This window comes from Nansenia antarctica (assembly GCF_963989245.1).
Source record: "Nansenia antarctica genome assembly, chromosome: 4".
In the NCBI taxonomy this organism is placed as follows: Eukaryota; Metazoa; Chordata; class Actinopteri; order Argentiniformes; family Microstomatidae; genus Nansenia; species Nansenia antarctica.
In genome coordinates this window covers 35,075,907-35,102,889 of record NC_137689.1, presented here as the reverse complement: position 1 = coordinate 35,102,889, position 26,983 = coordinate 35,075,907, and positions in this window count along the sequence as shown.

The following is a 26,983-nucleotide window of genomic DNA, read 5'->3' as shown; positions in this document are numbered from 1 at the left end:
GCCTGTCTGGAAGGATGGTGTTGAAGGCAGAGCTGAAGTCCACAAAGAGCAGTCTCGCGTAGCTGTTCCCCCTCTCCAGGTGGGATAGAGTGGAGTGGAGAGTCGTCACGATGGCGTCCTCTGTGGACCTGTGGGCTCTGTAGGCGAACTGGTATGGATCCAGGTTGGGCGGGAGGCGTGTGACTATGTGGGCCCGGACCAGTTTCTCGAAGCACTTCATGATGATTGGTGTGAGTGCCACCGGGCGGTAGTCGTTTAGGCAGCTCACCGTGCTTTTCTTCGGGACTGGGATGATAGTTGAGGTTTTCAGGCAGGGTGGGATGGTGGCCTGGGACAGGGACTGGTTGAAGATGTTGGTGAAAACCCCGGCCAGCTGGTCGGCGCAGTCCCTCAGCACCCGTCCCAGGACGCCATCCGGCCCTGAGGCTTTTCTGGGGTCCACCGCCTTCAGCACGCGTCTCACTTCATGCTCTGTGAGGGTGAGGCTGCTGAGAGCTGGAGAGAGTGGTGTTTGTGTTGTGGTTACCTCCGTTCGCCCCTCGTCGAACCGGGCGTAGAAGGAGTTCAGCTTTTCCGCCAGCAGGGGGTCGTCCTCCGCGGCTGTGAGCCTGTTGGCTCTGAAGTTTGTCATGTGCTGAACCCCCTGCCACACCCGCCTGGAGTCGTTGCTCAGGAAGCATTCCTCAATCTTCTCTCTGTGGTCTGCCTTGGCCTCCCGGATGCCACGGTTTAGGTTAGCCCTGGTGGTGCTGTACAGCAGTGTGTCCTTCGCTGAGTAGGCGTTGTTCCTCTCCTTGAGCAGTTTTCGGACCTTCTCAGTCATCCATGGCTTCGTGTTGGGGTAGACCCGGACACGTTTGTCCACGGTGGCTGAGTTGGTGCAGTTCACTATGTGGTTCAGAACCGACGACGTGAACTGTTCCAGGTCCTCGTGCTCATATTCCTGCCATGAGGTGTCATTCAGGCAGAACTGCAGTGGAGCGGACCCTGCTGGCCAGGTTCTGACAGTCTTAGTGGTGATGGGAGCACTTTTCCTCATGGGAGTGTAGGCTGGGATCAGGAGGATGGACACGTGGTCAGACATGCCTAGATGAGCTAGCGGTCTAGCCTTGTAAGCAAGCTTGATGTTGGTGTATACCTTGTCCAGTGTTTTTTCTCCTCTTGTTGCACATTTAACATGCTGATAGAACTTGGGTAGTACTATCTTCAGGTCAGCATGATTAAAATCCCCCGCGATTATGTGCACTGCCTGAGGGTCCGTGCTCTGTCCACCACTGATGACGTCATGTAGCCGCGCCAATGCTAAGCTAGCATCCGCGCTAGGTGCGATGTAAACAGCTGTTATGTACACCGCGTTGAATTCCCTCGGGAGGTATGTCGGCATTTAACAGTCAAGTATTCGAGGTCTGGGGAGCAGTGGCTACTTACAGTTTTCGTGTTTAAGCACCAGCTGTCCTTGATATAATGAGGCCGCCTCCGCGCGTCTTCTCACTAAGCAGTGTCCGGTCCGCTCTGTGAAGCGAGCGGCCTTCTAGCGAGACGGCAGAGTCGATGATGGTAGCGTTGAGCCAGGTCTCTGTGAGAATAATCACACAGCTGTCCCCCACGGTGTTGTTGGAAGCATCCTGCAGTCTCAGTTCGTCCATCTTGTTAGCCAGAGATCTCACGTTGGAGAGGAATATACTCGGCAAAGCAGGTTTATCCGGGCTCCTCTTTAGCCTAGCCAGCAGGCCTCCCCTGCGGCCTCGGCGTTGCTTACGATCTCGACGCCGACGTTTGCGCCTCAGAGACGGGACTGAGTACCGTTTTTCTCCCGGTGACCAAGCAATGTCGAGTGGGATCTTTTGTTGCTTCAGGAACTCTGCTGTTACAGTCCTCTCGTTTTGCGCACCAACTTCTAGTAAGTCTAGTCTGCTGTAGGTACTATTTACACAACAGTTCCCTATAAGTACTGACATAAAAATGTACATCCAAATGTACTTAAAAACACTAAAAAGCACTGATGTTAGAAGCACTCCCAGCCTCGCGTGTGATCGCGCCGCCATCTTGGAATTAAACGTTCGACACAATTGTGTCGGAAAAAGGGTCGATCTATCGATGCAGTCGATGCAGTCGATACAGCAGCTCCACAATGACATCTGCTGGTCAGGTCATGGTATGGCGGCTGTATCGACTGATTCACAAGTCAGAAATTTGAGGCAAAACACAATAAGCCCACCGTCATCTGCGATGTCTTGTTCAATAAAGGTGCTGTGACAAACTATGTCGATGTGTATGTGGCCATATATGTGGTCTTAAATGTTGGTGTGTCTAGTAGACTATAATAAAAACATATATGAATAAATAAATAAATGCAACTGTTGTATCCATTTCTGATATGAATAGAATAGAATTTGCCATTAAGCAAACACTTTTAATCCAAAAGCTACTTACAGGGACATTCCCCCTGGAGTAATTGTAGTACACTAGTGGTGTTGTTTCAGGCAGGATTTGAACTCACAACCTTCCGATCACCAGTCCAATTCACTATTCACGACACCAGTCCAATTCACTATTCACCAGTCCAATTCACTATACACTCCACTATCCCCTTGACATGTAAGGATACAAATCTGAATGACATTTCGGCATGTGTGGGACATGGCTGTTTGACAATTGGAGCAGATATAAATGGTCAACATGTCATAACAGGGCCAACAGTGTTGGGACGTGCTCGTGGAACAGGGAAAGAGTGCAAAACAAGGCTATATTGTGGGAACTGGACAGACTTGTGCTTATGTGAACAATCAAATATGTATTGCTTGTGTACATGAACAGGCAACGTTTTTTTATGTATATTTATCTGGCTAGCCTATGTGTTGCAATTATGAATCTATGACTATCTCTGTATGTTCTATGTCTATCTATCAATATCTACCAATCTCCTGTCTATTTCTATCTCTATCTCTGTCAATAAATGTATTCTGTCTAGTGTCCGTATATCTCCACTCTGACTACAACCCTCGAATATGAGAGAGTTCCACGTCATTTTATGCAGTACGAAACTTGGAACACTGCCTCGTCTGCGGAATGATTGACACACCGGTCAGAGGTGCTCGTGTGACGTACGAAGCTTCGTTCGAGTAGTCACGTGGTTTTTGCCAATTTGACACAAGCATCGATACATTTGTATCGACGCACATTGTGTCGGAAGATCGACGCTGTGTCGTGACTACTGCGTCGAGCGTAACATCACTACTCTCAACGTGTTCCTGCGCCGCCGAGGGTCTTCCCCTAGACAACGACTCACCCGCTACAGTCACTTCGGACGGTCGCAGTTAACTGCTCCGATCCCAGGGGGGGGTCTTGGAAAACCCGCAAGTTATGTGCCATTTTAATCTCTTTATACATGTTTGTTGTTTTGTCTAGGCCTATGGACTAGTGATGGGGGAAACAAAGCTTTCGACGCAATTGACACGTTCGACACAATTGTGTCGGAAAAAGTGTCGATCTTTCGATGCAGTCGATACAGCAACTCCATACTGCCACCTGCTGGTCAGGTCATGGTACTGCCTATACTGCCATCTGCTGGTCAGGTCGTGGTACAGCAGCTCCACAATGACATCGCTGGTCAGGTCGTGGTATGGCGGCTGTATCGACTTATTCACAAGTCAGGAATTTGAGGCAAAATACAATAAGCCCACCGTCATCTGCGATGCCTTGTTCAATAAAGGTGCTGTGACAAACTGTGTCGATGTGTATGTGGCCATATATGTGGTCTTAAAAGTTGGTGTGTCTAGTAGACTATAATAAATACATATATGAATAAATAAATAAATGCAACTGTTGTGTCCATTTCTGATATGAATAGAATAGAATTTGCCATTTAGCAAACGCTTTTAATCCAAAAGCTACTTACAGGGACATTCCCCCTGGAGTAATTGTAGTACTCAAGGGCACACTAGTGGTGGTGTTTCAGGCAGGATTTGAACTCACAACCTTCCGATCACCAGTCCAATTCACTCCACTATCCCCTTGACATGTAAGGATACAAATCGGAATGACATTTCGGCATGTGTGGGGCATGGCTGTTTGACAATTGGAGCAGATATAAATGGTCAACATGTCATAACAGGGTCAACAGTGTTGGGACGTGCTCGTGGAACAGGGAAAGAGTGCAAAACAAGGCTACATTGTGGAAACTGGACAGACTTGTGCTTATGTGAACAATCAAATATTTATTGCTTGTGTACATGAACAGGCAACGTTTTTTTATGTGTATCTATCTGGCAAGCCTATGTGTTGCAATTATGAATCTATGACTATCTCTGTATGTTCTATATCTATCTATCAATATCTACCAATCTCATGTCTATTTCTATCTCTATCTCTGTCTCTGTCAATAAATGTATTCTGTCTAGCGTCCGTATGTCTCCACTCTGACTACAACCCTCGAATATGAGTGAATATGAGTGAATATGAGAGAGTTCAACGTCATTTTATGCAGTACCAAACTTGGAACACTGCCCCGTTTGCGGAACGACTGACACACGCGTCAGATGTGCGTGTGTGACGTACGAATCTTTCTTCGAGTAGTCACATGGTTTTTGCCATTTGACACAAGCATCGATACATTTGTATCGACGCACATTGCGTCGGAAGATAGACGCCGTGTCGTGACTACTGCGTCGAGCGTAACATCCCTACTATGGACTGTTAATAATATAAAGTGTTGTACCTGTATTTTAATTACAGCAGGTTGTCGGCTAGGACTGACAAGGGGGGTAGACCAGGGGTTGGGCACAAGCCACGTAATTAGTCTATAGTAATTGATGTGTGTGATCACTGGGTCCTGTGTTGACCACCTTAAATGCGTGCGTGAATCATTGTGTGGCGTGCCGTGGCTCTAGAAAGCGTGTGCTCTAATGTGTGACTTTAAGCGTGTACTCTAATGTGTGGCTTTATGAAGCATAACTCACTATACCTATGGCCTATGATATAGGGGGAGTGCCTGAGTCTAGTAACTTGGGTGTGAGACACCGCAGCGTACCCGGCTCTGACTTAAATGTCCTGCAGAGTTCGCAGGCAAGGCTACAGGTGCAGCCAATTACTAATTAGGGTGAGCTTCCCTAGGCAATCACACAACATTATTATAACCGGAGAGCCCAGTAATAACGTGAAGTTAGCTAGTGACATACTATATATGTACTAATATTGTACCCAAAATTACAGAGGATATATTTTAATCATCATGTTTATTGGATGTAGGTGAGGTGTCACGGCTGTTTATGCCGTATCGCCGGTCAACGTCAGTTGGGAGCAGTGGTGTCCAGCGCAAACCGGAACGACCCTCACCTTACACCCACAACTTTTGCTGCCTGAGTGGCAGAAAGGACAGCCGTGTCCCTTCTGCCTGTTTAAAGGAGGAACTCGTGGTGGCTGGTTTGGGCAACAGGCGCATAACGTTCCCTGGTAAAATTGATAGACAATGTAGCCTAATGTTAATCATTGACTGCCAAAGACGCCATTTGGCAGGCACGCGGGAAGGTATTTTGACTGGGGGTGCTGAGGTGCTGTCTATATACGCTACAGGGAAAAAAATTGCCAGGGAAAAAATTATAACGATTTCTCTCCCTCCCTCCCTCCCTACCTCTCGCTGATTGCTCGTTCGCTCACACGCACACAGTGGCATAACGACGGGCCCCAATGCACGGGCAATAATAGTTAAGCACGCACGCACCCACACACTACAAAGACGTAACGTTAAATATTTTACCAACAATGTGTTGGAATTTACAGTAATTTCCACTCAGCTCACAGTGTCCCACAATGTCCACAAACATGATGTTGACCATTATTACAGACAGCACTCATGTCGATTGTTATTGCCTCTTAACGGAAGCCCTTCGCTGCCGAAGAATCGGATGGATCTGAATATCAGTTCTAATACGTTTCTGGCCGTCTGTTGCTCTTTCTCAACAACGTCCGACAGTAGAGCATTAATGGGAGTGTTGTTAAGCTCAGCATCTTCTTCCAACTCCACTTCAATTGTTCTGGCTGATTTAGCATTTTTGCTAAAGAACTCAGAGATTCCCTAGCAAGATATGACCATGTGATCACTAACATTAAAACTAACAAACACATTTTTACATTTATTACAAAAAACCCATTTATTTTTATTCCCAAAAGCAACAATAGTTATTATATTGTTTTAAATTATTGTTTGAATAATATTTTTATTTGTTAAATTCAGGCAGGAGGAGCTCCTTCTGCCTGCCGCTAGGGGGTGCTGCAGCACCCTCAGCACCCCCCTTCCCGCGTCCCTGCCATTTGGCGTCTTATAAATTAGTAACGTTGACTGCCAAAGACGCGCGTCTTTGTTTTTGTTTTCGGGGATGGCCATATTGAAGTCTTATACCAGGGGTGGCCAACCCGCGGCTCGCGAGCCGCATGTGGCTCTTTGCCTGTCTGTGTGCGGCTCTTTAATCCATTCATTAAAAGTGCGTGGCTCACTCTCTGTGTCTCGATAGACATTGTTTTGGTATGGTAATCTATGGCACTCGCCATACCTGGATTCCAAAATAAAAAAAATCCCCAGAAAATGTAATCTGAATCACGTTGTGTCATTTTGGTGATTTTATCCACTCCATAACTCAAAATCCTCCCGGCTCCATCTCACCCCACCAGCCAGGCGCTGTAGTGGAGCGCAGGGTTGCCAGACGGGATTTGACAATTTCCAGCCCAACCAGTCTAAAAGCTGCCAAATTCACCCGTCCAGTGTGACCAAAAGTAGCCCAATCTGGCAACACTGGTGGAGCGGGACATCGGTTCTTCAATAAACAAGCCACAAGTAACGTTAATGTTAAAATCTTGTCCATGATTCTCGTTCATTCAGGTGGGTTAAACAAACTGTATAAACGCCATAATACTGTTGGTTCAAATGTAATATATTAATGAACAAGTTCATGTCATGTTCTGTCAAACATGTTCTAATGTTAATTTAGTGAAAAAACGGACACCCGCGATTGTGAAGCTAACTCTAACAAGCTAGTTAGCGAACATTAAAGATTACAACAGCTAGTTTACGTTTGTCAACAATGTCTATTCTCAATAATTTCAGTAATAATTGTACCAAATTGGGGCCAGTAAAACTAACTTGTGTGTAAGTTATATGTGTGTGCAAGCATGTTTTGATATTGTCAATCGTCTCACTTTTAGTAGGTGAGCTGTAACAAAAATATGCCAGGGAAAAAAAGGAAAATGGACATAGCTTAAGACCTTTTTTGGTCAAAGGGCAGCAGAGACAAGTACAGGGACACAGGTGAGGTCTCACAATACTAGTGTTTTAACAGTGCAGTTAATTTAGAGTTGAGAATAGCTAAATCTGTAATGTTTTGTTTCTAAGGAGATTGAACCAGTTTGCCTGCTAGGAAAGATGTAGATTACCACCTACATACTGTAGTTGTCTCCTTTATTCATTACCTTAATGTCATATTAGTCAATTGTATAGAAACAACTCACCAAAATTGACTATTGCACAACTGATTTGGCAAAAAAAAATCACCATTGGCCTTTGCTGAAATGACAACACTGGTCTCATAGCCTATTGGAAATGTATTGCGTGTGTGTGTGTGTGTGAGAGAGTGAGAGCTTTTGTGAGCCCTGTATGATGTGGCTCTTTCTGGTACCCCAACATTTTTTGGGGGCTCTTAGTCTCCGACTGGTTGGCCACCCCTGTCTTATACACTGGTGTGTGAATTTCAGACTTGGGTGTAATGTATTTCTGCAGCAGTTCGATTTAGCTCAGATATACCAGCTGAAGAAGAAGGCGTGTTGTGGGTTGTATGTGGAAAATGGCGAAACGGTTAGCAAAAACGAGCGGAGACAAACAGTATAAGCAGTTGACACTGGCACAGAGCTTGTCTGGCAGTGGATCTGCAAGGAGTGTGGTGCCGATCAGGTCAACTGCAAGCAGATCTGGTGCAGGAGATGCGCCAAATGTTGCAGATGGTGAGAACCAGAGCAATGAGCAATGCTACACTCGTGGTAGCATTGCTGGACCATCGGAGCCACGTCGCTCCGACTCTTCAAACAGTTCAGAGTCGGAGGACGTAGAACCCGACCCCGACTCGTCGGACGAGTGGTTGCCATCCAGATCGGCTAGCAGCAGGGAATCCTCTCCAGATCAGCGGGGATCCACGATCCAAGACAAAAATGCCACAGAGAGTGTGAAAAGCAAAGGTAAACATATATAAATATATTTTTATATATAATATTGTGGGGAACATGGCGCGTTCTGGCCTGCAGAGGGAGCTAGACTGCCGTTGGAGGGGGAATAATGGTCTGATTACGGACAGGTGTCAGTGATCAGACTCGTTGTCCCACTGGTCTATTTAACCTGTGTGTGTTTGTTCCCTCGGGAGATGAGTAGGGCAGGAAGTACCTGCCGCACGGAGACACTGTGAGACAGAGAGAGAGAGAGCCACGGCGAGGACGCACGAGATCCCGAAAGGGGGTGAGGTGCAGGGAGCCGGGCGGACGGAGCGGGTCCCGAAAGGGAGGAGCAGCGGGGCGAGAGCGAGGGCTCTGCCAGGAGCGGAGCAGCGGGGCGAGAGCGAGGGCTATGCCAGGAGCGGACGGAGCGGGTCCCGAAAGGGAGGAGCAGCGAGGCGAGAGCGAGGGCTCTGCCGGGAGCGAACGAGTCCCGAGAGGGGGCGGGTCGCGGAGCGGGTCCCGAAAGGGAGAGACAGCGGGAGCGGGTCCCGAAAGGGAGAACAGCGGGTGCAGGTCCCGGAAGGGAGAAGCAGCCGGGGGGGGAAAAGACTCGCTCAGCACGTCAGTGACGGTGCTGAGCTGTGCTGGACTAAATACACACTTATTCTGTACTATTCCTCTGTGTCGACCTCCCTCTGTGCCTAGAGACTGCTACATCTGGCGCCCAACGTGGGGCACAGAGAGGGGTTCGGCACACACGCCCAGAGGACCATGGACTCATCGATCCAGGTGGTGCCACACCTGGCCCGGATGCTGCAGGCGCAGGACGTGATGGCGGCGGAGTTGGTGCGGGGACAGGCGGAGCAGCGGGCAATGCTCCGCGAGCTACTGGACCGCACCGAGCCACCCGGGGGAGGTCCCCGGGTTCGGGCCCAGAGGAGGGGGTTGCGGGACGAGCCGGAGGCCGTTCTCGACCCCTTCCCCGACAACCACCTGCCCTGACCGCAGGTTCCAGCCCTGGGCCCCGACCCCGGCTCCGCGCCAACGGGCCGGCGGGGCGCGGCCTGGGGTACGGCCGGGGGTGGAGCCGCGGCGGGAGCCACCAACGCCGGCCCGGAGGACGGGGCGGGCCACCGGGTGGGGGAACACACACGGGGGGCCAACCTCCACCCCACAGACGGCCCCACGAGCGGTAGAGGAGGGATGCTGGCGATGCGGACAGCCTGGCCACCTCCGCCGGGACTGGATCACCCGGTTGATGATCACCCGAGGATCACCCGGTGGTACCTCGCGTTGCAGCCCTTCAACTACCTCGCGTTGCAGCCCTTCAACTTCACGGTGGTTCATAGGCCGGGGGCGCAGATGGTCGTGGCCGACTTCCTCTCCCGTGATGGGGGGGGGGAGTAGGCTATCGGCCGGTTGTGTCCCCGGCCTCGAAACTGGCGGTGGGGATGTGTGGGGAACATGGCGCGTTCTGGCCTGCAGAGGGAGCTAGACTGCCGTTGGAGGGGGAATAATGGGCTGATTACGGACAGGTGTCAGTGATCAGATTCGTTGTCCCACTGGTCTATTTAACCTGTGTGTGTTTGTTCCCTCGGGAGATGAGTAGGGCAGGAAGTACCTGCCGCACGGAGACACTGGGAGACAGAGAGAGAGAGAGCCGCGGCGAGGACGCACAAGATCCCGAAAGGGGGTGAGGTGCAGGGAGCCGGGCGGACGGAGCGGGTCCCGAAAGGGAGGAGCAGCAGGGCGAGAGCGAGGGCTCTGCCAGGAGCGGAGCAGCGGGGCGAGAGCGAGGGCTCTGCCAGGAGCGGACGGAGCGGGTCCCGAAAGGGAGGAGCAGCGAGGCGAGAGCGAGGGCTCTGCCGGGAGCGAACGAGTCCCGAGAGGGGGCGGGTCGCGGAGCGGGTCCCGAAAGGGAGAGACAGCGGGAGCGGGTCCCGAAAGGGAGAACAGCGGGTGCAGGTCCCGGAAGGGAGAAGCAGCGGGGGGGGAAAAGACTCGCTCAGCACGTCAGTGACGGTGCTGAGCTGTGCTGGACTAAATAAACACTTATTCTGTACTATTCCTCTGTGTCGACCTCCCTCTGTGCCTAGAGACTGCTACAAATATATAGAAATATTCCTCTACATCAGGGGTCGGCAATTAGGTTTGGCCTCGGGCCAAATTTTTTTTTAGCCACTAGATGGCGGGCCCGAACATAATCAAAGGCTAATTTAAGTAATTGATTGTTTAAAAATGTGACACGTTCTAATGCTTTGACTTTTCTTTCGACTGTACACATCGCTAGTCAACTAACACAGCTTGTTTTGTGAACCTGCTAACAATGTAAAGTAGTGTTCTAGTTAACTAGGTAGCTGTCCAATCCATTATGTTGCAGTATTTTGGCTTGACTAGCGAGTTTGTGTTGTGATTCTCAACAACGTTGAAACGTAGTTTCACACTTTTCCATATTTTTGAATAATAAATGTGTGGACTGACGATGTAGCGTAGCCTAACCTATTCTAATAATTATGTAACATAGTTTCATTCTGATAATTATTCCCCCCTCCTCCCAGACAAGGTCACATTATTATTATTGGATTGGTTGTTTGCGTGCCGGGTGAAGTTAGCCAAACAGTTAACCTGCTAGCAAGAGAAAAATAATGTCACTCTCCAAAGGTCTAAAGAGGAAAGTTGACGGTGGAAACAGGGCATTTAAAGAGGAATGGACAGTGAACTATACGTTCATCCTACCTGGTTTCATCAATGCAAAGCCGTTGTGAGAGACATTTTCCGTGCTCACAATGTTCCCTTTCTATACATGCGAGTCGTCCTTTTCGTCAATGAATGCGATAAAGACGCACGAGAGGAATCGATGGATGCATAAAAACCTTGAGAACTGCCTGTGGATTAAAGTGACGTCAATATCACCAGATATCAAGCAAATACTGACCGATGGGAGATGCTTTTTGTTTGCGCCGATTTTGTTTTCAATGTTTTTCAGAAAATTAAACAGACTTTGCGTTGTTACTGTTCATATGTGTGTTGCAGTTACATATACGTAAACATTACGTTTGAATGGCTTACTGAGCTCGTGTTATTTTGTTCAAACCACACACGGTATGTCGGCTATTTCAGCACCGTGACGCGTTGTCCACCTGCTTATGATTCACTCTGAGGGGTTCAGCGTCAGTGCGCTTCGGTGCACCTTGCTGCCTGATTGTCTGTCCCTGTGTCATTCACTCTCAACATGGATAAAAGTACAATAAGCATTATTCAGGTGGAGTTCGATTCTCTATTCGGACATTATAGGCGCTATATGTGGGACTGTCGGTCCGATATTATTATAAAAATAAAATAAAAAGTGGATTCTCAAAATAATCTGCTGGGCCAAATATTATTGGTGACGGGCCAGCAATGGCCCACGGGCCGCCTATTGCCGACCCCTGCTCTACATCATTACAAAGCAATAAAACATGCCTTTTGTATATATATTTTGTATAAAATGGTATATATTTCAATATTTTACAGTCCCTGAATCGAGCAGAGGACGTGCCTCAACCAGAGGTTGTGCTGCAAGGAGACGGCTGTCTTCAGAGAAAGATGCTGGTTGGGGTCAGGGTGAGTGGCAAGCCACAAAGGTTCCATTCACGGCAACCCCTGGACCCCAGAATGCTGCTGCAGAGCTGGAATCTGACCTGCCGGTTGATTTCCTGGAGCTGCTTATTACTGATGAGCTGCTGCAGCACATTGCAAATGAAACCAACCTGTATGCCCAGCAGTTTTTACAGGCACATCCCGACACTCTGCCACACTCCAAAGGGAGGTTATGGAAACCGGTGACAGTCCCAGAACAGAAACAATTCTTTGGACTCACTTTCATCACCGGTTACATAAAAAAGCCAAATCTAGAAATCTATTGGAGTGTGGATCAACAGGACGCCACTCCATACTTCAATAAAACCATGCCGAGGAACAGGTTCCAGCTAATCTGGAAGTTCCTCCACTACAACAATAATGCATCACAGGACGCCACAGATAAAATGTATAAAGTGCGTCCTGTTTTAGATCATGTTGTAGCCAAATTCAAAGAGCTGTATCAGCCCTTTGAAAATATATGCATTGATGAAGGAATGATGCAGTGGCCGCCTATCATTCAAAGTGTATAACCCTCAGAAGCCGGTGAAGTATGGAATTAAATCCTACATACTGTGTGACTCTAATACTGGGTATTGTGTTAACATGAAGCCTTATGTTGGCCAGCATAACACACTCCCAGACACAGTGTTCTCCCTCTTTGACCGTCTCACAGGACACGGATACACACTGTACATGGACAACTTCTACAACTCTGTTCAACTGTGTGAGCAGTTGATCAAAGCCAACACCATCGTCTGCGGAACACTGCGAAAAAACAGGGGGGAACCGCAGATCATAAGGGAGCCGACAAAGACCGACTTGGGTGTGGAGGGGAGGCTGGTGTGGCACAATGGCAGGGTGCTGGTTATGGCATGGCAGGACAAGCGTCTGGTGAGGATGGTGACAACCTGCCACCATGACAGCATGCAGAGGGTGGAGGTGTGGCAGAAGGGGCAGAAGGAGAAGGTGGGTCAGCTCAAACCGGAGTGTGTTGTGGCATACAATGCCTGCATGAATGGGGTGGACAAACTTGACCAGAACATTGCATACTACCCATTCATTAGGAAAACACTCAACTGGTCAAAAAAGTTTGTGGCGTACTTGTTTCAGCTTTGTGTGTTCAATGCCTATGTGCTGTACAAGGCCAGGAACCCGGGGAAATGCAAAACACACTTGGAGTTCATGAGGAGGGTGGCGAGGTCGTGGACTGAAAAAACCGAAAAAACTGAAAATGTCGAGGAAGAGGAGGAGAGAGGAGGAGGGGGAGGAGGGGGAGAGAGGAGGAGGGGGGGAGGAGGAGGAGGAGGAGGTCCGACAAACCAGGGCAGCAAGACAGAGAGACCCAGACAGCAGGCTGGATGGCCGGATGGCCAGGCATGAGTTGGAACGCTTATGGCCCACCAGCAATAACACACAGCCAGCAAGAAAATGTAGGGTCTGCATTCGAAGGGGTAAAAGGAGCGAGACCAGAATGTGGTGCAGGTCCTGCCATGTACCCCTGCACTCAGGAGAGTGCTTCAAAGCCTACCACACAGAAAAAAAAATATGATTGAGTGCATAGAGACACACACACACACACACACACATATCTGTAAATAAGTTTACACACACACACACACATCTGTAAATACGTTTACACACACACACATACACACACATCTGTAAATAAGTTTACACACACACACACACACACATCTGTAAATAGTTCACACACATGTAAATAGATTATTTTGTTATGTTTTGTATTATGTTCTAAATGTTCTAAATCTGTGAATAAATGTAGTTATTTTGTCATCAAAAGCCTTTTTTCCTGTGTTGTTTTTATTGTTTCATAGAAGTAAACAACTTTTCAGATGTTTGAGGTGTCACTAAAACTAAAATATGTGGACGTCAGTCACCGTTTTGCTTGAATTTGCTTCTCTGCAGAAAAAGCTCGTTTTCTCTGTTTATTGGTCAAAATCAGGTGTTTTTGCTGAAACCACCCTATGTTCTACGGCCAATTTCTAAACACTCAAAGAGGCTAGAAACAAACTTTCTTTTTCTGATGAAAGAAGAGAGTCTAACGTTTTGGTAGATATGTTCAATGTTTATGTAGTCTGAAAAGTCAATATTTGGTGGGTCTTCAAAGTTCAGCGAAAATGCCCCAAAAGTCTGGCAGTATGGAGCTCTCCGCTCTGAACATGGCTGGCAGTCAATGTTTTTTTGTTTTTTTTAACGAGTAGCTTGTCTTACAGGGCTGTTTAATAACTTGTTCTTTGGACTTGTCCTAATAGTAACCTGTGTAATTTTCTTTTTTGATATATATAAAGACAAAAGGTGCAGTGCCCAGGGGTTAATGGAACAATTGACCTTGGTGTATCCCAAGCTTGAAGGCAGTGGAGGAATCAAACTACTCAGGCCACGGGGCCAGACCAGAACAAGAGCTCTGGATTTAATCCAATGTCCTGGTAGTGGTTATACTCCACTCTTTCTTTGTGGATGTCTTCTGGGAACATCCACTATTTATATCAGGCCCCTTCAGAAAGATCTGGATCTGGATCCTGTAAGTGAAGCAAGCTTTCTTAACACATTCGATTCCTTTGTTATGACATTATTCCTTCTTGATTCCCATGTCTGTGTGCTTGATGTGAGGGTTGGACACTTGCCTTTATATTATCGTATACTGTATATTTAAATTAGTAATACACTGATTATTTCTGACTTGTACAGTAGTACCTCCATTAGTATTGGGACAAAGTGAAATTTAAGGATAAAACAGTACTGTATTGTCTGTTATTGTATCAAACTTGTAGCATGTATCTGATTCGATCAGTGTTGTATTTGTCTAATGCTAGGTGCCTATGGATGTTGAACCAACTAATGGACCCATGGTGGACTGTTTATATTGTGGTCAACGATTCCTACACTCTATTATTAATGAGCATGTGGACAGTTGTGTGTAAGTTTGACATTTTTGTTATTTCATGTGCCAGTATTTATGAAACAATAGTATTGGTCATTTCAATGTAGTAACCAAATGTCTAAACATTTCTTCCTTTCTTCTGCAAGGGAAACCCCCATGCCCCCCTCCACTTCAGGGAGGACCCCCATGCCACCCTCCTCCTCAGAGGGAACCCCCATGCCCCCCTCCTCCTCAGGGAGAACCCCCATGCCCCCCTCTTCCTCAGAGGGAACCCCCATGCTCCCCACCACCTCAGGGAGAACCCCCATGCCCCCCCCCTCCTCAGAGGGAACCCCCATGCCCCCCTCCTCAGGGAGAACCCCCATGCCCCCCTCCTCCTCAGGAGGAGTATTTTGGCTTTCTTTTAGCAGCAGAACGTGAACCTGTACCTCTTTCACTTACATATTAAATGTGCTGTTCCATTAACACAACTGATAAACTGTTGATACATTTATTTATTTAACCATGAGTATTCACACAAGGCAGTGTCATTTGCATCAGCAACTTGGTTTTCTCCCTAATGATTAACTAAATAGGCAATGACTACTGACTACATGAATTAACACAGGCCGTTTAGAATCCATTATAAGCAACGAAACAGATAAAATAATGTATTGTGCAACGTACTATGCACAGTTTTTTGTATATGTAAGCTATACATTGCCAAACTCGTAAGCCCTCAAGCCCCCTTCTATTCATCAGCTTGTAGTGCCGGAGGAAAAAGGAAAGACGTAGGCAACGTAATGATAACTGTTTAATCAAAATAACAACTTGTACTCTCAGTACAGGACCAGAAAATAGATCACCAAAACTGTTGAGTCTAAACAGGAAGTTGCAACGTTAATAATCCTCCCCTCTGCCCCTAGTGCCAGAACTGGTTCCCTCCCACTACACAACCAACAGTAAGAGGAGAACATGAACCCATAATGTAGTCACTACACCAGCCCCCCCAGTGTTCACCTCAATATTGGAAATCCTCACGGCGAGGAGGGCGTATGGCCCGGCCCCTACGATCGTAGGTAAAGTCAGGAGGTGCGGGAGGAGGTGTGACATCGCCCATCACGTCCTCCTGCAGGGAAGGACGGGGGGCAGTGACGACCGGGGGCTCGCGAGCTGCGGGGGGTTGTCGGGGTCGGAGGGGGGAATGGCCAGGGCGCGGCAGGGGAGGTAGGACTGGAGGCCGGCCTCTGCGCGGTGGCAGGGCCAAGTCCAGGGGCAGTTCAAGGTCCAAGTGGGCCGGTTTGAGGCGATCAACGGACACACACTCAGGCCTACCCCCCATGTCAACCATGAAGTTCTTGGCTCCGGCCTCGATGACACGGAAAGGCCCGTCATAAGGAGGACGTAGTGGAGTCCTGTGGCCATCATGACGAATGAAAACGAACCTCGCTGAGTGCAGCTCCGGGGGCACCCTCGAAGTAGGGACACCATGCTGCGTAGTCGGGACCGGGACGAAGGTCCTGGCGCTGTCCAGCAGGGAGGCGCGCTGAGCGGCGGCGGACCAGGGCTCCGTTGACTTGGGAATGAAGTCACCGGGGACCCGCAGCGGCTGTCCAAACACCAGCTCAGCGGACGACGACTGGAGGTCCTCCTTAGGCGCTGTCCTGAGCCCCAGCATGACCCACGGCAGCTTGTCAAGCCAGTCGCTGTCCGTGAGGCTGGCTCGAAGGGCGGCCTTCATGGATCGATGGAAACGCTCACAGAGCCCGTTCGCCTGCGGGTGATAGGCGGTTGTGCGGTGGAGCTTGACCCCCAGATTCTCCGCCACCGCTGCCCACAGCTCTGAAGTAAACTGTGAGCCACGGTCAGAGGAGAGATCAGCAGGGGTGCCGTAGCGGGAGACCCACACCGCGATGAACGCCCGGGCCAGGTCGGGGGCTGTCGTTGAGGAGAGCGGAACTGCCTCCGGCCAGCGAGTCGTCCTGTCCACCATGGTAAAGAGATAGGTGTATCCGTGCGAGGGGGGCAGCGGCCCTACCAGGTCCACGTTTACATGATCGAACCTCCGCTCAGGCACAGAGAACTGCTCCAGGGGGGCCTTGACGTGTCGATGCACCTTGGCGCGCTGGCAGGCGATGCACGTGTCTACCCAGGCCCTCACATCCCTCTTGAGCCCATGCCAGACGAATTTCTCTGACACCAGCCGTGAGGACGGTTTCCTACCAGGGTGAGACAAGCCGTGTATCGCCTCGAAGGCGGGGCGCCTCCAGTTGGCGGGGACCACCGGTCGTGGCTGACCCATGGAGACGTCGCACAGGAGCGTGGCCCCTGCGTCACCGAAAACCACCTCTTCTAGGCGCAGTCCTGTGTCCGACAACTTGAGAGCCTGGACGGCGGGGTCGGCGGCCTGGTCTGCAGCCATGCGCGCGTAGTCCAAACCCAGTTGGACCGCACCAACCACCGCCCTGGAGAGACAATCCGCGACCTGGTTGGACTTCCCAGCAACGTGCTGGATGTCTGTGGTGAACTCGGATATGTAGGCGAGCTGGCGCTGTTGGCGGTCGGACCACGGCTCCGCCACCTTGGACATGGCGTGCGTGAGTGGCTTGTGGTCCACGTAGGCCGTAAACTCGCGGCCCTCCAGTAAAAAACGGAAGTGTCTGACAGCAAGCCACAGCCCGAGGAGCTCCCTGTCGAATGTGCTGTACCTTTGCTCTCTGGGAGACAGCTGGCGGCTGAAGAATGCAAGAGGCTGCCAGGCGTCCCCAACCCACTGTTCATACACCGCTCCCACAGCAAAGTCAGAGGCGTCCGTGGTGAGAGCAGTGGGTGCCGAGGGCGAGGGGTGGGCCAACATGGCAGCGCGGGCCAGGGCCGCCTTGGTGTCCTGAAAGGCTTTGACACGCTCCGCCGTCCAGTCCACCGGCTGCTTCAGAGTCTTGCCCTTCTGGGCATCGTACAGAGGCCGCAGGATGTGAGCGATGTGGTGGAGGAAGCGATAGTAGAAGGTTACCATCCCGATGAACCCCTTGAGCTCGCTGATTGTGCTGGGGCGCGGGAAAGCAGCGACAGCTTCCACCTTCGAGGGGAGGGGGGTCACCCCCTCTGCGGAGACCCGGTGCCCGAGAAAGTCGATGGTGTTCCGTCCGAACTCACACTTCACCGGATTGACAATCAGCCCATGTTGGCTGAGCCGTGTGAAAAGGGCCCGGAGGTGGGACAGGTGCTCCTCCTCCGTGGTGCTTGCGACGAGGATGTCATCCAAGTAGACGAAGAGGAATGGTAGGTCCCGGAGCACCGAGTGCATGAGGCGTTGGAAGGTCTGCGCCGCGTTCTTCAGGCCGAACGGCATCCGCAGAAACTCGAAGAGTCCAAATGGCGTGATTACGGCCGTCTTAGGGACGTCCTCGGGGTGCACCGGCACCTGATGGTACCCCCGTACCAGGTCCACTTTGGAGAAGAAGCGTTTGCCTGCCAGGTTCGCTGAAAAGTCCTGGACATGTGGGACCGGGTAGCGGTCAGGCTTGGACGCGTCGTTGAGGCGGCGGTAGTCCCCACATGGGCGCCACCCGCCGTCTGACTTAGGGACGATGTGCAGGGGAGACGCCCAGGGGCTGCTCGAGCGCCGAACGATGCCCACCTGCTCCATATGCGCAAACTCCGCCCTGGCGATGGCCAGCTTCTCCGGGTTGAGGCGCCTGGCCCTGGCGTGGAGGGGAGGCCCCTCGGTCTCGATGTGGTGCTCCACTCCGTGTTTCACCGTGGGCGCGGAGAAGGTGGGCTTGGTAAGGTCGGGGAATTCGGCGAGCAGCCGAAGGTACTGGTCACTTTCGGCGAGCGTATTGGACCACCCGCTGTAGACCGCCTCCCCCTGCGTACAGGCGAAGGAAGCGAAAGTCTGTGAGTTGACCAGGCGCCTGTTCCCCACGTCCACCAACAGGTTGTGGGCGCACAGAAAATCCGCACCAAGGAGGGGAAATGTGACAGCCGCTATGACAAAATCCCACGAAAAGCATTGCCCTCCGAAGCACACGTCCACCGCCCTAGTGCCATAAGAGCAGATAGGTGTGCCGTCCGCGCCTGCCAACTGCGGACCACGCTCCTCCTTCGCCACATCCGATCTCTCTGCCGGAATGATGCTCCACTGGGCACCTGTGTCACAAAGGAAACTGCGACCAGAGGCGGTGTCTTGTATGAAGAGCAGCCTGTTGGTGACGCCAGCGCTCAGGGCCACTACTGAGTGCCGGCCCCGCCGTTTCCCGTCGGTCCGAAGGTGCAGGGTGAGCGGCACCGTTTGGCCTTGGCGCCAAAAGTGGCGTGGTAGAAACAATGGCCCGCAGCGTTACCCTGCTGGCCAGAAGGTCTGGCGTCATCCTTCGCTCTCCTGCGACGGTCGGGTGGCGGGGCGGCCGCGGGAGCGAGCAGGTCGGGGGACCGTTGAGGCATGGCCAAGACGAACCGGTCCGCCTCTCTGGCCAGGGCGCGGGGCTCCATGATGGCGGTGTTGGCCAGCGCCATCCTAACTTGAGCTGGCAATGTGCGCATGAACAGCTCTGTGAAGAGGATCATGGGGTCTTCTGTACCGAGCAGGTTTAGCATCCTCTCCATGCGCGCAGAAGGCCTCTCGTCACCCAAGTCCGACATGGCAAATAGGCGACGCACCCTCTCCGCAGTGGACAGTTCAAATGTCTCTAGAAGCAGGGCCTTGAGGCGCTCATATTTGTTCGTCGTCGGGGGAGCAGACAAAAAACCTACCACTCGAGCTGCGGTGGAGCTGCCCAACATTGCCACAGCATGGTTGTACCGGTCGTCGTCGTCATCGATGTCACTTTTGTTGAAATGTGCCTCTACAATAGCAAACCATGCAGCAGGCGTTGAGTCCCAGAACTCTGGTAGCTTGAGAGTGGGAGTGTGCGCACCACGCGTTACCCTGACAGGGGATGGTGATGGCTGCCGCTGGTTTGAACGTCTTCCTCGCCCGGACATTTTGCAGGATTGTAATGTTCGTTCGCTGGTTTTTGTACACAATTACGTTAACAAAAATCCACGTCGGGGTCACCAGTGTAGTGCCGGAGGAAAAAGGAAAGACGTAGGCAACGTAATGATAACTGTTTAATCAAAATAACAACTTGTACTCTCAGTACAGGACCAGAAAATAGATCACCAAAACTGTTGAGTCTAAACAGGAAGTTGCAACGTTAATAATCCTCCCCTCTGCCCCTAGTGCCAGAACTGGTTCCCTCCCACTACACAACCAACAGTAAGAGGAGAACATGAACCCATAATGTAGTCACTACAAGCTTCTATTTATTATTGTAGTTGATATAGTAATATTATTGCAGTTCTATTTCAAATGGAGTGTGATATTGTTACAAATGGCAAATAGGTGTCAGATATGACAAAAAGCAAGTTTTGTGCTTATTCATAAAAAACTATTGTGGATGATAAATGAAACTTGTTCTCATCTCACTCTCACGCAGAATGATCGGCCATTCTTTTATCCACGGGGGTCCCAGGTTGACTGGACTGAGCCAGGCACTGTTTGAGAACACTCAGCTGTCCTGTCTGGACTGCCCAGACATGGACATACGGGAAATGGTTGAGATTGTGAGTTCCATGTTTATTAAAAGATTTTCCCTCCATATCCTTGCTTATCATTTGCATTTGACGACAATGCTGTAATGGTGAACAACATTAATGTAGTTCGGGATCACTGATTGTGTAACAACATGATAATATTTACATGTAACCTTTTAACAGGATTCGTGCTGCTTTGTTTGTTTTGTAATTCACAGCTTGATGGCCAGAGAAACCTCAGTGAGGACGAACAGCAAACCCTGCATGACCTGTGCCTGAACTGGGACCTGCCCCAACTCACTTCTGACAATCGGAAATGGCTGGCTGAGAAGGTTCTCATCCATGCAGTAGGTTTCAGTATTTGCTGTTGAATCAATTGCCCTTTGGAGATTGCTGTTGTAATCAGGTTAGGCTCATGCCTTAACCAAGGCATTGGCCATAGAAGTGGATTCTTCTTCTAATAACTATTATACATATTTTTCTTCTAATAACTATTATCGTAGGTCCTTGGCCGGAGAAGGGAGCAGGTGAAACAGCTGAGGAAGGGGCTGAAGGAGTGTCAGGTCCTTCAACTTTTAAAGGAAAGACCGGAGGCAGTGGAGGTTCTTCTTCCAAGATCGTCGAGTGTGAATGTGGTCCCAGAGGTATTAAAATTCATTCAAGGCATCAAATGGATCAGTGTGTAAGTTTTAGTGACTATCTAGTGATAATGTTGAGGTTGCAACCAACTGATTATTTGGCAAACATTTAGATTGAATATAATATTCATAAGTATGTTTTAATTAAATTAAATCGTAATTACACACTGATCAAATATGAATGATCAATTATTTATCCAAACAAAATTAGTACTACACAATACAGTGCATACTGGCAACTCACTTACAAATACAGTGAGCATTCGATGCCTCACACCAGTCAATACCTGGCCTTGTCACTCCTTGCATGTCCAAGAGTACAGTATACTCACTATGTCCCATGTTATGGAAGTGTACGTGACAGTTTTAACTGGTCCTATAATCCAAATATTTTTAGTAAAATCGTCTTATTTTCATAGATGATTCTAGGGCGAATTGTGACAACTGACAATGAAAAGGGCTACCTGTAGGCGAAATCATTTTTTACATGTGCTTAAACTACAGATTGTAAGCTTTCAAATGATGCATCATACATTGAAATCGGAAACAGATTGAAGACGACATGAGTATTTGAAAGTTGCTACACCTGAAATCACTAAGCACAGAAAATGCCATTCAAAGATATTGTTTTTTCTCACCTTCACACAGCCAGGTAATGGGCGGTAACAATGTCTGGTTAACCCCACCCCCAACCACTCCCCCTCTAGCTGTCAGCTGTCAGTGGTAGTCACTGGGTCAGATAGCTATAGCTAACATTATTACCTAGCAAGGTATTACCTAAGCTAATTAGCCAGCTTATCATTATGGAGGCTTTATGGTTGTTGTAACTATTATTATTTTAATGAAACAAAAAAGTCTTGAATCAGAATCAGAATTTATTTTACAGTACACAATAATAAAAATCTTTGGCTGTGGTTCTTCAAGATTAGCTTTGCAGCAAGGTACATAATCACAACAATACCATCACAATAATCACAAGTAAATAAGTAAAGTAAGTAATGATAAGTAATAAAGTTATAAGTGATGGTAGTCGCACTACAGCAGAATTAAAGTGCAATCAATAGTGTAACATGCTGTGCAAACACAAGTAAATAAGTAATGATAAGTAATAAAGTGTAACATAAAGTGTATGTAGCCCAGCTACTAACGTGAGCTATGAGCATTTCAATAAATAAGTCCATTTAATAAATAAGCATCATTTCATGGTTATGTACACGGTTATTAACATTGTTATAAGTTTATAATGTGTACTTGTTTACAAACTCTAATGTGAGTTCGCTCATTGGTTATTTGTCATTCAATCATTTCTTTATTTCATTGGTCCATCGGGAAGAGCTAGCCAATGAAATGTAATCTGAGAGAGAGGGGGCGGGACTTTGTACTAATAGGGTTAGGTTGCGTGTCAGAGTGTTTGAGGACCTCGTCGAGGGAAGTAAGACTTGTTGTGTATGCTGTGTGTATTAACAATTCGGGAATCAACGAATTGTTATTCTTTTGGATGTTGGTGCACATTGAAGCTACCAGAGGTAAATACATATGTCTGGTGTTTGTTTATAAGCTACACCTACTCGTTGTAGTATGTTATATTTGACTATAGAGCTAATCGCGGCTAGCGGTTAGCTTAGCATAATTACGTTAGTATGTTGCTAGCCTTTGCTGAGTGATAAATTGTTTCTAGCTTTATCAAAACGAAATAGCTATTGGATTTTGTAGCTCAGTGTATTCTGTTAATTCAGAATTGGAAGTCGAGAGACCCAGCAAAAGGAAAGCTCTTCGTTGGACAACGGAGACCGTTTCCAATCGCCTGGGGTAACTCGAGACCGTCCATTGAATCTTCGCGTCAGTGTCCTTCAATCATTCTCCTGCGCTCGTGGGAGAGCGCTGGACCTCATCCCCCTCATCTCTGCCTCTTTTTACACCATCTTTCAAACCCCTCGTTTACCTACGAGTTCCCCACGAGGTTACGTGAGTACTGAACCACGCACAAGCTTTTGTTTGGACCTCGTGTGGACGAGTGAAGTGGCCATAACAGTTTCAAGGCCCCCCGCTCACAAGCACCGTCAGCTGCAACGGTAACACTAGTTAATGGACTGAGTTACAGAGTGCGTGTGTGTGTGTGAGTGTGGCCCCACCTTTTTATTTTACTGAATGATATATTGTACAATTGTGAATCCTTTGAGTTGACTTTGAGTTTATTGGAAACATTACATTTATTTCCTTGAAAAGAATTGGAATAGGCTTTGAGCCTATATTTGGTTATGTGATATTGTGATATTGTCTGTTGACATTGTATTGTGAATATTGTCTATTGACTTTGTATAACATTATAATTGACTACCAATACTTTAAATTTAGCATTTAGTAAATAAATATATACCCTTTGGTATTTGATTTTAAAGCCACTGTGTTGTGTCATAAACAGGTAATAGGCAATTCATATGATAATTAAAACATAAATACATTAAAAGGATTAAAAAGGAAGTCCTATTTAAAATACTTCCACATAGTTAATGGAGGCACTGATCGTCATAATTTGAATAGTTTATTATTACAGGTAATACCGCCACTTATTTAAAATAGAACTCAGGCCCCGCCCATATGGCAGGGGTTACATGTATAAAGTGTCACATGTAAGTAATTAAGTGTAAACAGTAACATGCTGTGCAAAGTTCAACAATATGAAAATGAAAGTGTTCAGGTATTTCTCAAGTAGTCAGGTAGTGTGCAATTCCTGCATTCCTCCAGCGTGTTTCTCCTGCCGCTACAAACGGACAGTCTTGTTCCGAGGTGCCTTTTTCTGAGGTGCCTTGTTCTGAGATACCTTGTTCTGAGGCGCTGTGGAGTCTGGTGGGCATGGGCATGTGGTGTCTTTCTGCTTGTTAAGTCGTGACGTATTTCCGGGGCCAACGTTGGCTGAGGCGCTGTCTTCGAGATGCCGAAATAATAATAATAATTAATTATATTTATATAGCGCTTTTCCGAGGCTCAAATACCCTGACAATATGGAGAAAACGGGAAAGTGCTGTGTCCCTTGTTGTATGAATAGATCCGAGTCTAAAAAACGATTAAACTGTCATTCTACCGCTGTAGTTCACAGGTACTCCGGTGCGGAGAATTTCTGATTTGGACTCGGAAATGGCTAAACGTCACTTTTGACGTCAGACTTAACAAGCGGTTTGCCTCATCATAACAGAATTCTCTGATCTTGTCAAAGAGATACTTCTGTCTGTCCACGTCAAGTCCGGATGGGGCTTGCACAGGAAGATCACCTCTGGGGGGCTTGACATCAATGTGTTTCAGTAGCTGAAACTCGACTGGTTCTGCGTCGTTGTATTCCCTGGCCCAAACCACGCCAGGGGCCTCATTCATAACGGGTGCTTAGATCAAATGTTGATCTTACCCGTGTCGTACGTAGAAAACCACGTCAACGTAGTGATTTATACAATTTCAACGTGAGTCAATTTGATCGTGGAAACGATCGTAGCTCGACGTCGAGTATTCAACTTGCTTACGCACATTACCTACTGGTTATGCAGAGTTATTACAGGCATGTGAGCCGCACTGCCTAGTGTAATTCATGCAAGTGGCTCGTAATAAAATTAACGATGTTGTTATCAGCCGAGAAAATGAGTTTAATTCAAGATTTAAAAGGAACTGATGTTTCTGATTGTATTTCAGTCTTCCTTTATATCCCTCCGGAGCTGTCTATCTCCCCTTCAACATGCCTAGTGCGTTCCACAACGGACCTTGCCCGGCCAAGCTCTAAATTATACTGGATTTTCTCCGGTGTCAGGGAGTGAGCAGCCATATAAGAATAAGACCACCTGATAAGAATAAGACCATTATATTATTACAGTATAAGCAGCACTCGAGTTGAGGGGGGATGGCATCCCCCCTGAAATAAAAACAGTCAAAATCATCCCCCTCTTTCCATACTTAATGTCATTTTATCAATGAACGTGGTATTACTGCTATTTCAAGGTGCGAGGGGGCACGCACACATGCAATGACAGTTACTGACACTGAAGTCACTGGCGAGGGGATGCTAAAATTGTCCTCTTATAAAATCCACCACCTCCCCTGATTTTCTTTTACAACTTGAGTAGAGTATAAGCATGTGCCTGTGTGCCTGGTTAGTTGTCATGATCAAACGTTACAAATGCAACTTACAGAGAAGCCACCCTTCTCTGCCCTCTCCCACTTCCAGACGAACGCCTACCCTATATTATAGCACTTGTCTTAATTCAGCCGCTATAATTCAGCCTCTATCACAGGGTGTTAATACAAACCTCATTCACCTGCGTTCATTTTTTACCTGCGTTGGTATTTATAGAAGGAAGCACGTACGCAACTTTAAACCATCTCAGCCCGTTTTATAAATAATGCTTACGTCCGTTTAGAAAACTGTGCTTACGTGAAAGTCAAAGATGACGTTCAAGTACTTCTTTATGAATGAGGCCCCAGGTCTCTGAGCATCAAAGCTGCAACAGACAGAAGACAATACATTAAATTAAATATAATATAAATTAAATTTAATATAATAATAAATGAAATAATATTACCGCTATACCATGTTCATAAAATGAAATAGGTAATACATGACAATGAATTACCTGAAGTGTTGGTAACTCTTAATGTGTGGGAGCTTTCGGAAGTAGCCACCAAGATGCTTTTGCCAGTCGTAGCATTGAACAAGCACGGTGCCATTCTCCAGGCCTACAAGCTGGGGGATGTTGACGTGTTTCACTGGAGAGCTGTCCCTCACGACTCTAGCAATGTCATCCAAAGTCTAGCTCAACAGGGTAGTCAAGACTTCCAGTGTTTGCAAATACAAGTGCACCCCATAATCATTCACTGTGTTATCAGGATGAGGGAGCTGGTCTAGCTCTGCCTGAGAAAGTTGCCGTGACAGTTGAATCTCAGGCACTTGAATTCCAGCAGCGTCTTCTCCAGGGTCACTGGGTCCAATCCAGTCAATGCCGTAGTTATTGTCCACCTAAACATCAGGTTAAACAGAATGGATAGGGTTATTGGTTTTGAGAGGTATCTGTATGACAGATGACGTCACAATCTCATGCTACAACCGGACACACACACAGACGGACACATGTCATGTATAGAAGTGGCTGCACCACTTAAAAAGACGGTTACATTTTTAACAGCAATGTACATATACAGCATATGCATTGACTGACTCCAGACTCCGCACGACCGGATCTTGACTGTATCTAGTCTACCACCAGGTGGCAGTAAGTGGTCTAAACATTACATCACTCCTTTTTTTAATATAAATGATTAAGTGCATAACATTTAGCACATACACTGGTTCCTGAACTAAAACATGGCTCTCAACAAAGTAGCAAATCAAAATACATTCTTTGTGCTATTTTAATCAGTCTATTGTTCTCAGATGTATATAGATGTATAACATTCAAACAGTCCATTAACTTGGAACATTGTTAACTCAGAAGAACATGTTAACAGTCCTTTGGTACTCCTGCTCTTTAATCGAAGTCACGCAGGTATGCGGGAGGTTGTCTGTTCTCCCTAACTGGATACCTCGGCGGAGGTGCGGGTGGAGGCGTAGCTGGGCCTACTTCCTCACTGACCTCTGAACTTAAGTCCATTAGAGTGTCTGGGTTGTCTCGGACAATCTTCTTAAAGAATGAACTGTTCCTAGTGGTGGTGTAACCACTTCTTCCAGCTGTTATCATGGAACCTTTGACATTGATGACTGTGAGCGGCTCTGCGTTGTAGGGCGTAGTAAGCTTGTTCTGTTTTGGTTGACGACACAGGACGGTGTCTCCTGGCTTGATGTTAGAAGGCGTAGCGTGTCGTCGAGCATCTGAAAGAGCTTTCATCTTTGCCTTGGCCTCTCTGTCGATTCTGCGTATCTCTTCGTCAGCAGGGATGGTGATTGTGTCTGCTGAGGGTAGCTTGGTGGTCATCTTCCGTTGGAATAGTAACTCGGCAGGTGACGTGTTTGTCGTGCTGTGGGGAGTGGACCTGTACTCACGCAGGAAGACGTGCAGCTGTTGTTTCCATGGCGTCATCTGCATCTGGGCGATTCTGA